This window comes from Oryzias latipes, chromosome 23 (genome assembly GCF_002234675.1).
Source record: "Oryzias latipes chromosome 23, ASM223467v1".
Classification (NCBI taxonomy): Eukaryota; Metazoa; Chordata; class Actinopteri; order Beloniformes; family Adrianichthyidae; genus Oryzias; species Oryzias latipes.
In genome coordinates this window covers 14,114,867-14,131,744 of record NC_019881.2, presented here as the reverse complement: position 1 = coordinate 14,131,744, position 16,878 = coordinate 14,114,867, and the positions used below count along the sequence as shown (strand labels likewise).

The following is a 16,878-nucleotide window of genomic DNA, read 5'->3' as shown; positions in this document are numbered from 1 at the left end:
GCTGTATTCAGAACACTACAGCATAACTGAAAACTGAGAAGGAACCAACAAAGAGAGGAGTCACATTAACACTGGCCTCAGGAAGTGCAATTATACCTGATGGACTTTGGGAAATGAATTTGCAGGACTGAGCCCAGGAAAGAAGGGGAGCAACCATGGCCTGTATCTAAGAACTGGATTGAGTGACTCCTCCCCCTTCGCGTTCCAAACTGGAAATAGCCTCTGGTTCCAAGAAGCCAAAATCCCAAAAACTTTTACTGAGAAATAAACAGCTCAGTCATTATATTTGTCAGAATAACTATTGTTGCTTTGCCACCTTTTTTCAACATGTTCTTGCTAATCCTAGTGCTATGCTAATGCTAAATTGATTGACAGATTCTGCCAAGTTCACTTTCAAGTAGTAGTGTTGTGGACATCCAACAAGCTCACTCCTGATTGGAGAGTGTTTACCATAGAGATGATGACTCAAACCAATTTGGACTAATAACTGTTGACTGGCGGTATTTATATCAAGAAAATATGGCATTGTGGATATTTCAATATGGAATTGACTTCATTTAGTTGGAGCTGGAAGTAAGTCATTTTCTATGGGTGACGTCACAATGACTATGTCCAATTCTCATATATAGTCAGTCATTGGGAGCAACATAAGAACACTAAAAGATCCTTAATACACAAGATATACCTGTCTAAGTTCTTTAAGTCATGCACTGATGCACAAAACGGGTCCACACCAAGAACAAAACCCTGAAGGAGAAGCAGAGTGATGTGGTCTGTTCTATCCAGAGCAGTCCAGAGTGTTCTGATCCGTACACCGGGGAAACTAAACCCCCCTACACAAAAGGATGCAGCAGAACAGAAGAGCCACAACATCAAGCCAGGACTCAACAACTCACCATCATCTGAAGAACAGCGGACATTCTTTTACAAGCAGTAAAGTGCACATGGAGAGCATTGATGGTTTGAAGGGAAGCATCTATGTCCACATGGGCGAACCCTCTTCTAATCCTGTAACAGCGGAGATTTCGCCAGCGACATCTAAATAAAAAAAACACTTTCACACCTTAGCTGATTGACAGTTTACACGATCAATATGAATCAGCTGATTCTGGCGTGGAGAAAAGCGTTGTTCCGTATAAGCTGTGCATCGATACCCAAAGCACAATGATGGTTTGAGTTGGTGTAACACCTTTGCAAAGCAACAGTCAAAACTGGAGAAGCTTCTTGAATGAGAGGCAAAACTTCTAGCTAAACTTTTTTTGTCCAGTTGCCCTGAAGAAGAGAATGGATGACTGAGAATCTTCACATACGTTGTGCTTTCTCCCCCTAAACCTTTCTATTTAGACTCTTTGTTTTTACTGAAGCATGTTGAATCTTACTATAACTGAGGGTTATTGGCTTTTGCAATGACTCAAGTGATTATTAAAGGCATTATGGTTTGAATTAGTGCACATGTGCATGGGCATTATGTTTGATTTATTATTATCAAGACATGTCCGGTGTTCCTTTCACGGGATTCCTCTGGCCTCAGCATGAATATTTGCAGCCATCAACAGACACGCACCTGCTTTATTACTGTTATTATGTTATTATAATGATACGCAGACCACACAAACTCCAGAACCAGTTCACACACCATTCTGGTCAATCTGTATTATCATTTAGCGTCAGCGAGTGCATAAATGTTTTCATTTCCTGTGTTCCCATTACGGGTTTCAAATTTATGGTGAAGGTTTTCCTAAAAGTAAAAAAGCACAAGGCTGCTCTGCTTTTAAAAACATACTACACCGGCAACTCCTCCAACCAAAAAATATATATTATATATTTTCCCCTTTGCTTTCTAGATTGAAAATATACAAATAATTGCATTAGTGCGTCCTTTTATTGTATTCTTAAACTTGTGGATTTAAAAAGCCCACATATAAACGTTCATTAATTTAACAACAAACACTATACTCTACAAGTTCCTTTCCAGGTTTATAAAGTTACTAGAGTTTGCTTTGACATGTTTGTGTGCATATTTCACCCTTCTACTCCTTTTATGTTTTATGAGAGGGACTAATGCACATTCTCTAAATATTTGATGAGAAAAAGCATTTAAAAGTACCAGCTGCAGGCCACCAAATGTGCTTTGTACTAATCAGAGGGGCTGCTTTTCTTGCAGATCAACAAACAAAGTTTTTCATGGAGCCACAAATGCATTTTTTGGCTTCCTAATCCATTTAGTGAATTTTTAAATGATTGAAAATGTCCCTTTAATTTTAAACCTTTGTTCTATTTTCTATTTGTATGAAGCGATAGCTGATTTCGTCATAGACAGCGTAGATATATTCTGTAAAACAAAAAAGTAATGCAGTCAAAGTTAAATTCTTGTCTTGCTTGCACCCAAACTACATTTCCTCTATTAAAAAAAAGGAAACAGATTCTACTTTTTAGACCATCAGCAAGTTTCAGTCTTCTCTAGGCATCTTCCAGCACCCACAGCAAAGCCCCCTTCTGCTCTTGGAAATAAAAATGTCAATCTTTGGTTTTACTAATACAAATCCGGATGACCTTCAATGGCTCTTCAAATCAAACTCAAGTCTCTAAACCTCCACATACATGCCTGTGCACACGAGGCAGAAAGGTTTGGCACACCGTGAGGCCATGAGACCCACTGGTTTGTGTCTTCTGAATACAGGCTCCAGACTAAGCAAGTTCATTGGAACACTCTCAATAAATAAATTAGAGAGCTAAGAACTTTTGCATTTTTCTCGCGTATTCTTAATCATCCATTCCTTTGCCCAAAGCAATTGTAAGATTCACAACAAAGTTGGGTAATAATTCCCACGGACACACTGGCAGGATTAGGAGTATTAGGTCTCCTGCCCCTTTCAGGTTGATTAGTTCATTAGAACTACAGCCAATCTTTTGACATTCGTCGGCTAAACTTAATGTCATGGTACTTTAAAATCACACCCAATTCAGTCATCACTGAAACAAAACTGAGGAACATGGTTGGAAACTAATGAAATATAAATTTGCTGTGTTTTCTTATTTGTTTTCTTTTTGTTGTGTTCTCCTTTTGCATGGGTGGGTTTTCTCCAGGCACTCCAGCTTCCTCAGTCTAAAAATATGCTCCGTAGGTTAGTTGGTGACTCTAAAGTCTCCTTAGGTGTGAGTGTGTTTGATCCTGCAACAGACTGACAACCTGCTCATGGTTTACCCTGCTCCAGCTGGGCTGGGCCCTCCATCCTGATTACTTACACACGGAGCCCGTGTCCTGACATGGAAAAAATAAAATATATCTCGTTTCCACGAAATAATATTCCGTTCCCACGAAATAATATTTTGTTCCCTTGAAATAATGAATTTGTGATAAGATTTAGGAGCTTGCTTGCTGTTTCGCCACACCGCAGCGATTCTCCGGATATAGCTCCTAGTTCCGCCGCAGAGCTCTTTTGCTTGTCATGCCGGCATTTGGGCAGCTGGCTGACCGTCTACAGCGGTATGGGATATTGTAGTTTAGGGTCGAATAGGAATACTAATATTCAGGACTTGTCTTTTATTAACATACTCGATAGCAGTTGCTTTACATCCGAAGGCTTCCTAAATCTTATGATATTTTTCTTATATTCATTGAGACAATAATAAATTGATCATTCTTGTTTTTCTTTTTCCTTTCTTGAACGAATGTGGGTCACAGAGACATGGAAGTTACAGCTGAGAGCGGCTTTTGCGGCAGGACGAAGAGCATATCCGTGTTTATGAATGACTTATGACATGAATAATTATTTCGTTCCTACGAATTAATTATTTCGGGGGAACTCAATAGTATTTCGTGGGAACGGAATATTATTTCGCTGAAACGAAATATTTATTTGTGGGAACAAGATATTAATTTGTGGGAATAAGATTTTTTTTTTCCATGTCAGGACACGGGCTCCGTACTTACAACAATGTGTCCGGGAACATTTGTTTTCAAAGTAGCTTCAATCCAGAAGTCAAAGAACTGCCATTTGAATTTCACAATAAAATGCCAGATCTATTTTACTCAGGTGAACCTCCCTACCTTTAAGGACTTTTTAATTAAAGACTCCACACAAAGGCTCCACTTTGCATCTCACATTCTCTTCCAGCCACGTTTATCTTTAAACTGACCTAAATAACATTTTAAAATGTTTCTATTTATTTTTACAGAAACATTTTCTATATTAAAGGTACTGACGTGTTTATTTTTCTCTGTTTCGGCCGAGGTTTTCCCTCTTTTTCTTGGTCTTGAAGGGTCCCCACACCACTAGTGCCTATTACATCTCTGTCTTTATTTATTCATTTTAAATAAGAGCTCTTTTAAATCATTCTTGAATTTCTCTTTCAGTAACAGACTTTTTTTTTAAAGTTTACATTGACTATTACAAATTTTTTTTTGTTTCACTGAATGTTCCTAAAACAAATTGTTTTCTATTACTCAGTATTAAACGTAGTTATGTATGAGGTATCTGCTGGTTTTTCAGCTGTAGGTTGATACCATTATCCTCACACCTCATATTTTTCACACATAACATTACACATGAAGCATTTTTTGAATCTGCATAAGGCTTAGTGTTGTTTTAAGACATGATATATGATACAGATGGTTTCCCAGACACACGGATCTTATCGCACACCCACACCTGATCAGTCACATGAAATATTTACCAAACACAGCTGGAGGAGGGCACACACTCACCTTCTCTTGTTTCTTTTTTCCCTTTTATGGGTTATAGTTTTTAACCATCTCTCATAAATCTACTTTGGGATTATGGAGACTGTAGGAGCTTGATACAGCTGTCAGGTTGTCTCCCGTACAAAAACATGCAGAGATACGCAGCTCCCCTGCAGGGTTCTGACATGTAACCTAGTCAAGGAGATTTACATTAGATAAGCTCATGCTCACCATGTGGGCTTGTGCGTTGTCTTATTTTTGGGGCGTGTGTGTAGCCAGATGGAGAAATGTGCTGACAATGTGTGTATAACAACAGGGTTTCAGGACTGAAATCTCAGTGAAATAAAATGGTACATTTTACTGTTACGCTTCACCAAAATCCAACAAACCTTTCAGTTGCCAGATGGTGGACGCTTTTTATTTTCTTTAGATTTCCTTATCCATCTGTTAGTCTACATAAACCTGCATACATGTGCAAGGTTTTTAGCTAAGCAAGCTAAACACTTATAAAAATGTTAGTTTACACTTAAAACTTGATTTATGAATCAACACCAGAGAAGACGAACAAAATGTAGTCATCAAACAATACTTCTGTTTGTAAAAAGAGTTGCAAGAAATGTTTTTTTCTGTGGTAAATATAGTGAACATATGAAGTGGTTCCTTGTTTATTCTGGGAGTTAGTGGGATTATAGATGTTTTTAAGGCAGTAAAACCCCTCACTGCATACTTTAAACTCTTTTCTCAGACATTATTACACTTTTCGCTTTTGTTACAACTCTCAAAGTTCAAACTTCCGTAGAAAAAAAAGTTTCGTATTAAATGATAAAAAAGCTATCTGATTGTAATCAAAGATTTATGTAAATATGACAAATTGCACGCATTCTGTACAGGGGTCACGGCACAGGGGACTGACATGGTCTACAGCCAATCAGGTCGCAGAACATACAAACCCAAAAAGGAAAAAACCTGCACAATTGTATAAAGAAATCTGCGAAACAGCGGTGAACCACAGGACCACTGTTAAGCTCTGTTTAAAAGACTTAATGCAGTTTCTTTAACTTTTTACGACAGGAATGAATCAATTTGACACTGAACTTCTGTAGGTAGTTGGCTATTTTGAAACATTCATACCTGGAAACACAAGACAAGATTTATTTTGTGAAGGTTTTGGAGCATCTCAGTAAATGTATGGGTTACTGCTGGAGTTAATATTTAAAAAAAGTTATAATTGTGTGGTTTTTACATTATCTGATTAATAGCTATTTGTCTTTTTTCTAAAGTTGCCGAATTGAAGATACATAATTTCTTGGGCAGCAAAAGCAAAATACTTTTAATGTAAGAAGATGATCAGATTTATTCCATCCAACTATCAATTTTAAGCCCTGTTTTCTCCTTTTAGGAAAATAATAATTTACTTGTAAAGGCTTACTTCATGTTTTGTGGGGGGAAAAAAAGTAATTATAACTGTAATTTGAGCTTCCTCACTGACAGAAAGCATGTGGACATGTGCTTCCTGCTGTGGGCAGATTGACTTAAACCTCAAGGTTTTTCCTATAAATTCCCTTTATTTCTCCAGAGTTGCTCTGTTCTCCGCTTTACCTTCCAACCAAGTTTTTTGTAACTCTTAAACTCTCCCCACGCAGGCTTCCCAGCATCCTTTTCTTCATTGCTGTCGTCGCATCTCCCTGCATCCTTCCATCTGTAATCCCATTCCTCTCTTCATCCTCCTTTCTCATGGGTTATCCATACTCTCCTTTCCAAAACTCCTGTATACACCCACATTTGTTTAGGAATGCTGTTACAACCTGCATGCCGTCTGGCAGGCTGGATTTCTACCTGTTCCCTCTCTCTGTGTCGTCATACCTGTCACTACATACAGAAACTGTTCTATGATGAATGTGGCTTCATCTGCGGAGTGAAAGATCCTGTTTTCAGCGGCCCGGTGAGGAAAATGACATCTCTGCTTTTTAGAAGCGACAGCATGGCTACGTGGAGGGCGCACGCAAACACACTAAAACCTCATACGCTTTTCCATCGCCAACAAAAAAGGTGCATGCTTCCCAAAAAAAATCTCCAAAACTAGACACTTAAAAACCAGATGGAATGGCTTGATTGCTATGAAGCTTTCATTGCTTCAGGAGTGCCTGGAGATATAAACTCACACAGAGTCATAAGAACATAGGGAGACCAAAAAAAAAGCATCTTCCTACACAAATTCATGTATACAAGCTTGTGGCAGCACACCAAAGAGACAGGCTTTGATCCGTACAGCAATGAGTTTAATCCAAATCTTCAGCGCGCCAGAGCTCATCTGTGTGTGTGTGTGTGTATGCGTGTGTGTGTGTGTGTTAGTAAAACATTTTTTAAGGCTTAAGATGACGAAAAAAAAGCGCCAGGAGATCTGACACTTAGCCTTACAAGCTCAAGTTATGTCGCCTTTTTTTTCTGTCTCGCTCTCTGTAAAAGCGGCTGCTGCCCCTTTGTCTCGTACGCTGCTTCGCTTTTTTTTTGTGTCCCCTTTTGATTTTTTTATTCCCCTCTCACTTGTGGAGAGGAGATAAAAGGTCCGCTGCAGTTGAAAGCCATATTAGAAAAACAACAGTGTTGGCTTCTTTTTTCAAAATCTTTTTCACCCATTGATCTTAAGCAGATCAAAAAGGAAGAATAAAAGTGTCATGATTCAGCTTTAGGCGCTCATTGGGTTTACTGGAATTCTATTCCTTTTGGTTAAATAAAAAAATTCTTATGTATTTATTTATTTTGCCTTTTCAGGTGTTAATTTTGTGTATTGCATTTCAAACCATTAAACAGGTTATTGTATTGTAAAGCACAGAATCTCATTGATATTTTAGTTTTTCTAAGTCTTTGTTTGGCGGTTGCCTTGTTGTTTTTATTTAAAGACATTTGTAATTTGGAATGACATTAAAAACGTAGATGCAGTCACAATAAAGCAGTAATCTATAATCATGACTATTACCATGGTGCAGGTGAAGACTCTAGTCTGATTGGCTGCAGAGTGGCCATTAAGGAACACCTAAGAAGTTTCTCTATCAAATGTGACCATCCACCGCGGTGTTGCCTCTGATTTTAAATATTTTGTGTCTGTTGTTTGATAGAGAGTTAATACGTGTTTATAATTCATTTTCTTAGTATCATTTAATGAAATACATTTTTTGTTGACACACATTTAATGAGAAGAATTAATCGTGGATATTTCTTGCACTGAAAGTGATCCAGGAAATTTCTAGTGAACTCTGTTTCTTGACAAAAACAAGTAGTAAATGAGGGTTAGTACCATTTAACACTACATTAAGTGTATATACCACTTTCCTTCACTGCTGCAGAGCGAGGGTGGTGCAGGCTCGGTAGCCATTACCATGACAACGTGTATCAAATTGTCCACTTTTTGTGAAAAAAAATGAAACCCAAAAATAATAGCAATAAATTACTAATGATAAATGTAATATTTATGTATTTGTTTGTTTAATTATTAACATTTTCCTATTTCTTTTGTAAGTGAATATGGTGTTAGCAGAATGATGCCCTTTGAGGTGGCAATTATCAGAAATGAACGGACTTTGCGGTAGCATCCTCCATTCATTTCTGATAATGGATACCTGGTGGGGCATTGTCCCTTAAGTGTATGGCAAATTATTTTCTAATGTAATGCGGTTGCCCCTTGTTCCTTATGCTACTTGGATTTAAGGTCAAGGTTCTTTAAAAAGAACATCAGTGCTTATGCAGCAACACCCCCACATGGGATCTAATTCTTGACGGAAGTCTCCCTCAACTGAAATGCCACATTCCTTAGATCCATATCCAAAAAAGCAAAAATTGCACCAAAGATACAGAGAGCTAAAAAGAAAAAAAAATTATGGAATGGAGTTACTTTATGAAATGAAGAACAAATTGAAATTAAGGAGCTTATAGAGAGTCTTTAAAAACGACAAAATCCTGGACATTTGGCATCACAGATGTCCACTGCCATCAGTGGTTGGTGTGCCACAAGTTCTGACAGATTGTTAGCAGATGTCTTGGTGTCAGTAACAAAGCGTAAAAATGAATTAACTCGTGTAAAACCAGAGTAGGGTAGAAGCTCATCTTTTCTCACACTTCCCAGTTTGTGTGTGGTCTCATGGAAACAGAATACCATGCATAACGCATTTCTACACTTTTTCTATTAGTCTCAGTGAGGGATTTTAAACAAATGTGTGTTTGAGAGACGAGGAAGAAAAAGGAATAGGTGAAAATGCGATAGAAGTTTTTTCAGGAGAAGAAAGGAAGTGAGGAAAAAGGGGAAACGTGTCAAGAACAGATCCTCATTCTGTCACGCAGCAGTCCCACCTGCCCTCTTCCTCATCTCTCCTCTTTGTCTCTCCTTCTCCAGCTTTCCTCAGCTTCCCTCCCCCTTCATGTCTCTTTGATTTGTTTTCTCTCCAAATCTTCCAGTTATTTTATTCCCTTCCCTGTCAAAACTGTTTGTGCGTGCGTGTGTGTGTGTGTGTGTGTGTGTGTGTGTGTGAAAGAGCCTCCTCGCCATCTTTTTCTAAGCCTCTCTGATGTACAACAGCTCCTTGAGGGGAGCTTTTCTCTCCCTCTCAGATTTTTTAAAACACACAAATGCACACAGATATCCAGTGCACCAGCTTTAACCTATTTCCCTAACACTCCTGTCTGATGGCCCTATCGTCTGGCTCCATGCTAAATCATTCATACCCAGTGTCTCTGGCACACTTGCATTATTGTAACAGCCACAGACAAGAGAGATCAAGTGTGTTTTTTGGTTATAGAGCATGATCAGGCTGCTTTAAAGAACTGTAAATGTCTCTATCTTTATATCTAAATGACGATATTCAAAGTTTTTTACCCTTCCTAGTTTGCAGACTTCACAATTAAGTCAAATTTCTGTTTTGGTAACCACCGTTCTGTTCCTAGGATAAATAAAAAGGATACATAAAAAAGCCTTTTAACAAAGAATTTTTTTTTTTCTTTGACATGACAGCTCCAAACAAAAATCAGGCCTTTCGGGTTTTTTAGACTGTTTTGTTCTTTGGAGTTAAATAAAGTGTCATTTTCATTCATTCAGGCATCGTTTGAAGTGCTGTGAACTTAAAACTTGCTAAACGTTAAGTGCACACAACACACATTGCTCAATTTTGTTCACTTAAAGTCCCACTCCAAACATATTTATTTTTCTTTTGTAAAATCATTCCCAGTAGTCTTTTAGTTATGATTGAACAGTTTTTAACCAAAATCAAAAAGCCTTTGTCTTTTTTAAGACATATTTTATGCCTAAAAATACAATTCTGGTTTGTGGGCAGCAACCCTGCCCCCTCCCTGTCGCTGAGGGGACTGTTTGCGCGCTCACACGCGAGCTCATAGCCTCAAGCTAGCATTATCGGTGCAAAAATAATAGTGAGCAATATTGGATCAATCCAGCCCTACAGTTTTGAGCCAGAGGCCTGCTTGGACCTATTGCCTTTTTAATATAACTGGACGCCTTGCTTCCAGTTCCAATCAAATGAAGTCAATTCAGTCGCCATTTTTCCACGATATTTCCTTCGCCATGTTGGAACCACATGTCCTTAGTAAGCTGTGATTGGCCCATCTACATTTCTATGGCCACCACTCTCTCAATCAGGAGTGAGCACTTTAGAAGGCCACACCCCTACCACTGAAAACGGGCTCGATCCACGCAAGTGGGTGGACGAGTGCGGAAGAGAGACTTTGGCACTTTCATGACTTAAGTGGGATGCCATCCATACGTCACTACCAAATCCAAGTCTCTGATTGGTCAAAGTTCGACCTGATTTAACTTTTATTGCGCATTCAATGCTTTTGTACTTAGAGCCCGAAAACGGTCTGAAAAGCGCGGCTGGCTACATGTTTACGAAAGAGTTTAGAACGCAGAAGCCCAAAACACGCATTTATGTGCGTTTACATCAACGTTTCATTACAAGTGGTCACGTGAACGCGTGTTGCCGAGGGCGATGTGAATATAGCCTAAGTGTTTAAAGTTTTGTATCCATTTGACTAAATTGTTAAGTGACAGTCATTTTCTCTCTAACAGCTGTTGTTCCAAGTGAGTGCAGCGTTGTTGTAGCTCTCAGTCTCAGCAAATAGTTTACCATAAAGCAAAGTTTTATTGGCTGTCTTCACTTTGATGCAGCTCACATGGCAGGCCAGCAATAACAAATGTTCCTTAAAATCCACTCAGACGTCGGCATCGCTCTGTGTTTTCTCTTGTAAGGTAATAAAACAGCATGTGTGTGTGTGAGTGAAGGAGGGGGTCTGAGTGGGAGTATATTCTGAGTACAGGAAGCAAAGCGGTGCAACGCCTCACCTTAAAAGAACCTTTTGCACTGTGTCAGATAAACATTTTGTAGTATAAATTAAATTCCTGCTGTGTGGGTCTGTGAGCTGTGGAAGGCAGAGAAAGAAAGGGAGCCAGCTCGGGGCAGATTAAAGCGCGGAGGCGCGCTGCTCGCTGGTTGTCTGCTGCAGGACAGAAGCTGTCAACTGGGCGAGAAATACTTCCCTGCAAGATTTCACTCTGGAGACACAGGGGCTCTCTGGGTAATATAGACGAGGGGGTGCAGAGAACAGCAAAGACACACAGAGGAAGTGTAGCCACATTTTAAATTTTCATGAGCAAGTATTGGACAGTCCTCAACAGCAAATCAGGGATAGGTATTTTTACCCATTTGTGTAAGGTCTGTCACAGAAAGCAAGAGCGGAAGAAAATCATGTTATTTTTCAGCAAACTAAGAGCCTTTTCTGGAAGTTGACTGTCTTTTTGCTGAACTGTACCACTGTATTTATTTTTTTAATTAAACCCTGCGTTGGTTGGATTTATGTAAATCTTTCTTGTCAATCTTTCTCTCCTTTTGTGCTTTTTATGTTCCAGACTCATAGAAAGTCATTTTTGAATTCTATCTGATCATGTGCAAAAAAGTCTCAAGTCTGATGTAATATATTGACTATGCTTGACAATTAAAATGCATTAAGTCTAAAATTCCTGGACTTGGGCTTCTCTTGCATGGGTTTAGCTTTATCCCGTAGATGGCAGCACTAGTTATCCAATATGGCAGCACCCCTGTTTAATTCAAGAATGGTTCAAGTCCAGAGACTTTAGTTTGCTAGTCCTCTGAAATTATAAAAGTGAGGTGCTTCATATTATAGCATTTGTAAGCTAGGAACTGGTGCTAAATCTGGGTAAAGTATTAATTAGTTGGTGTAGCCTCCCTTTAAGCTATGCAATTAAAATAATTTCCTGGAAAAACAAACCTCTTGGACTTGGGCCCCTTTTGAATTAACCGATTCAATTGAATTTATATTTGAAAAAGTAATTGAAAAAAACAATGCAGAGAAGACTGTTCAAGAGGAAAGATTGCAAGTGAGGATGAAGATGTACAAGCTAAAATTAGTAGAGGAGAAAAAGAAACTTGGAAAGAAAGAAAGATGTACATTTCCTGCATTTATCAAGTGCTTCCGTACAATGATCAATTAAATTTTTTTTCAAAAAACGCCCTGTCAACAGTTGTATTTACAGTCAAAATTAATTCTTGAATGCATTTATCTGTAAATGATTTATATCACAATTTGAACGATCCGATTCCCTGACTTAAAATTGATCCAGGACATATTAAGCCCAAGTGTGCCACAAAGTTTTCCAGATTCCTTATTTTTCTTGCAAGATAATCAAGTGGAAATTAAATATGTGTACAAACAAACAAGTAAACAAGACTTAATGTTAAATCCATTCACATATTAGTTCCATAAAGTTGACCCCACTGCTGTTTTTTCACATCAAATAATTTGGAATGGAACATTATTAGAAAATTCTACTACACTGTATGTTCACATGTCTTTGCTAAATTCAAAGTGTTTCCACACATTGATCATTTGTTTGCTGCATCATATGTGTGTTGTCCGCTGTGATGCATTTGGTCGTTTTTAGGTTACAGTAAAATAAACCTACAGTGCCTTAATCCAAATTGTATTTTCCAATATCAACTGTAATAAATTTATTTCATTTTGAAATTTTTTTTTTAATGATATAGTTTAATTTGACTCAATTAAAGTCCCCCTCCACTGAAATTTTTGTTTTTGAGTATGGGCTGTTGTGATCTCACAACACAACACAAATAATTACGATGTTTTTGTCACCAGCCCATTTCATTCTCAGATTTTAGGGACATGAAAACCAAGTATTGATCTGTGAAAGTTTAAATGAAAACATGTCAAATCTTTATGCCATGAAAACATTTTTAGATTTTTTTTGCTCAGGTTTAACCTCTCTCCCTTTTGTGACATCTAACATATAGTAAAGAGGTTAAAGAGTAAACTCTGGCATCCCAGGAGCAGCCTCATGTGTAACCCGAGTGGCCGGTGTCACAAAAAACAATGGGAAACCTTTTTGTTGGGTCGGAGAATTTAGAAAAATAGCTTTGTGTTTGTTTAGGTTTAGTTCTAAATGTATTTCTCACACACACACACAGGAAAAGACACACACACATTTTCCTTTATACTTCAAATACAAAAAGGCTCCAAATGGGTGTGTGAACAGAAAAAGAACAAAAGGCCGACACACATGCATGAACACACAAAATATTGGCATGGAAGAGATAAGACAGTATAGTACATACAGGAGGCTGCTGTACAGTGACGTGCAGTCAGGAGAGGCAGGTGAGGCTGTGCCTCACCTGTCATTATGGGAAGAAAAGAGAAAAAATAAATTAAATTATTATATTTAATCAGTAATTTGTGCTTTGCAGTCATTTTGCATTTAAATGTAACATTTTTGGGTGTTTTTTCTTTTGAAAATCGCTGAATATCCGCATTTGCCGTTCAGATACTAAGTGACGTGCGATGAGGCACCAGCCCGCTGAGCCTCACCTTGGATTGCGCAATACCTATGCAGTCAGACGGTACTGCTGTCTCTCTGTGTGTCGGTTCAGTCACTTGTACTATATGAGCTGAGTTTACATAATTTAGCAGATGTATATGATGTACAGTGTTTGTTTTTATAAATAACTGTATGTGAGGGACGTGTTTCTTGTGCTGAGCGCTAAACGCCGGCAAAAAAGCCGCTGGGTGAGGCCAGACATTCTCGTGCCTCATGATAGGGGGCGCCGGTGAGCCCTGAGATTATGACGCTAAAAAATACTAGAAGAAGTGATAGCAAGCGGCAAGTCATTTTCTTCAGAAGGAGCAGCGTATGGACTTTACTTACAAGTAAAGGTAAGATGATAATAAGGTTTGTGCTTTTTCTATGCTGCAGTTTGTATATGAAAAAAAAACATGTTGAAATGATATTTTAAACAAAACACGTTAACTGTTGTCAATCAAATGGTGAATAAGTTACTCAGTATGTTTTTTTTCCAACTTTATTGAACAAAGTATTAACATACAAAATCCAGCATCAATGAATGAATCAGATAGCATCAGCAGTGGTAGTCAATGTCATCAATCCAAACTTATTGAATCATCTCAAGTAAAAAATATAAAATAAAATTATCAGAAATATATCCAAAATAGAATTTGCTGATAGACAAATAAAGTATCTTAAAATATATAAAAGGGGATTACAAGATAATAATAATATTTACAATACAAAGTTTTCTTAGAGGGGATTACTTATCAAACAAAAAAGCACAAATTGTTTCAGTCTTACTTGTTTTGGGTGTGTTAATTTTTTTTAATATAGTCGTAAAACTGGAGCAACTCGATCTTAAATATGGTGAAATTGGGAGTTGTTTTTTTTTTTATTCTGCACTTATGAATGTAAAATTTGGAATCGAGAAGTAACAAATTAATACTTTTTTCTACTTTTTTAACATCCGAATTAAAATATGCGACTATTTGTTTCAAATTTAAAACAATGTTACAGTTTAATTTGCTGTTTACAAAGCATTCTAATTGGTTCCAAAATTCACGGGAAAATTTACAAAAGTATAAAAGATGAAGAACTGATTCAGGGAAGTTTCTCAGTATGGTTCATATGTTTGTAAATCTGACTGATGACGTCAGTGCCTCACCAGCCATTAATCCCACCGCACGTCACTGCTGCTGTAGTGTGTGTGTGTTTGTAAAAATGTGTGATCTAAGACCAGGCATTAGTGTTTCTGATAAAGTGAGAGGCCTGAAGTGGTTTTAGGAAGGAGAGGGGCCCTGCATGTGTGTTTTTCTTTATGGGGTTGAGGTCAGGTGCCTGGTGCATTTGTGTATATCTGCTTACTGTCTGCCTTGTCGCCACGGCAATGACATCATGGCACACGTCCTCTGAATGACGGAAAAATTCCTCCCATCCTCTGAACAGACTGTGAGGGAGAAGAGGAGAGATAGGAGTGATGAAGGACAGGGGGAAATGGAACAGAAAGAGATGAGAAAGGCAGAGCAGGTGACACATATTTATAGATAAAGGTGAGCCAGAAGCTCTAAGTGAGCTCAAAGCAAGTCAGCGTGGAGTTGGAAACCTGTTAAATTGTCAATGACTTGTAAAATGTTCGTATAAACACGTAAAGGCTTTACTGAGCTCCACTTTATAACAGATTGTTAGAGACATTTTCCAGCCAATTGCCAATTCTCCAAATCCTTTTGGTAAACCTCATGAAAAGCAGAATGTAACAGTATGTAGACTCATTCTTAAACATCCAACTGCAGGAAATCATTCAGCATAACAACATTTGTCAAGTTTATATGTATAATCTCAAAATGATTTTTTTTGTTTCTTTGTTTATGTCATAATGATTTATTTATATTGCCGAATGATAGAATGATTTAATAAGTTACAATACAACGTTTCCTTTTCTTCATTTAAATAAATTTGTCTAAAACAAAAATTCAAAAAGTAAATTACAGTTTAAAGATTTACTTCGCTTTCCATTATAATTATGCTCTTTTTAGACAAAATCAAAAAGCCTGTGTCATTGATTTTCTAGGACATAGTTTCTGCAGAGCACCAGTTGTTCTTTAGAAATTCACCTCTAAATTATGGGCGGGGCAGGTGGCACGAAGCAACCCCACCCCTCACCTGCTCTACAATGCTGAGTTGCTTTTTCCCAGAACATTTCACATCACAAATAAGCTCATTTTTTTTGGTCTGCTCCTGATTCACAACAATTTGAATAAAGAAATGCAATTTTGAGCTTAATGTACTTAATATATGACCTCCATCATCAGACAAATGCCACAAGGACATGTTAGAAACACCAAAAACAACATTTTTATCGGAATGGGCTTTAAACGTAGTGATTTGACTGTTTCTGATGTGATTGGTCAGCATTAAATGTGCTTAAACTGTACTCTTTTTTGCCTTAATTTGCCTTTGAAAAATGTAAATTGTAACAAACTCTGAAGCGAGGATGACTTCTAACATTTAAGTGCAACAGCAGATTTGTCAGCCGACATATAAAAGAAGTTGTGTCATCGTTTTAGGCTAAAGTAGTATGAGTAAAAGTAGATTATCATCACATCCCCTCAGTTTTGATGCTGGTTTCTATTTTTAGGGGAGTATCACTAATTCCTCAACCATTTAGGAGCGTTTTAGGACACAAACTGTAAAAGTACAGTTTTTCTGTTTTCAGACTGATCGTTTTCCTGACTCTGAGTCAATCTGGCACGTTAGCATAAATCATGATTGAGTCTGTGCAGAATAGAAAAGTCACGTGCAAAACCCTTGCTACTGTCGTAGACCTCATGAGAGTGCCAGATGAATTGTACATTATTTTCAAGCAGAGAGATTGATTGTGTTTTCACCACATGGCAAACAAAGCACCCACAGGTGCTGTGGTCTGAGGCTGGTAGTTATATCTTGCAGAGGCCTAAATCAAACATTGCAGAAGTCTAATCCCTTTAACCATGCTTCTCCACCGCAGCAGTTGTGCTTTAATGGGGCTTTTTAATGTGGGTCCTGAGTTTTATTATCCACTCTACATGTTTAATGTGCTTTTTCTGACATTTACTTTTAGTTGCTACATTAGCTCTTCCTCCTCCGTTTAAGAAAAAGCCACTTGTCTCGGTTTGATTTAAAGTGAAGCATGAATAAAATGAGTTAAAAAACATGCATGAACAATTTAGTCGGAAATTTAGACACACGTTCAAATTAGTGCTAGCAAAGATCTTTTTGTGCAAAGCAGGAGCAGAATTTCAAGTCAAAATATTACTAAATTCATGAGTTTGAGAGCTAACAT

General features: G+C 37.8%; 1 protein-coding gene and 1 long non-coding RNA gene across 13 annotated transcripts in view; one reads left to right on the top strand and one right to left on the bottom strand.

Moving 5' to 3' along the window:
• The window catches only part of LOC101162174 (ELKS/Rab6-interacting/CAST family member 1), a 123,194-nt gene that overhangs the window by 64,795 nt on the left and 41,521 nt on the right, over window positions 1-16,878 (top strand). The window lies entirely within an intron of this gene.
• LOC105357086 overlaps window positions 14,058-16,878 on the bottom strand; it is a 30,247-nt gene continuing 27,426 nt past the window's right edge. The window contains exon 3 of the long non-coding RNA XR_002293074.2: window positions 14,058-15,006. This is a non-coding gene — a long non-coding RNA (uncharacterized LOC105357086). The remainder of the gene's footprint in view (window positions 15,007-16,878) is intronic.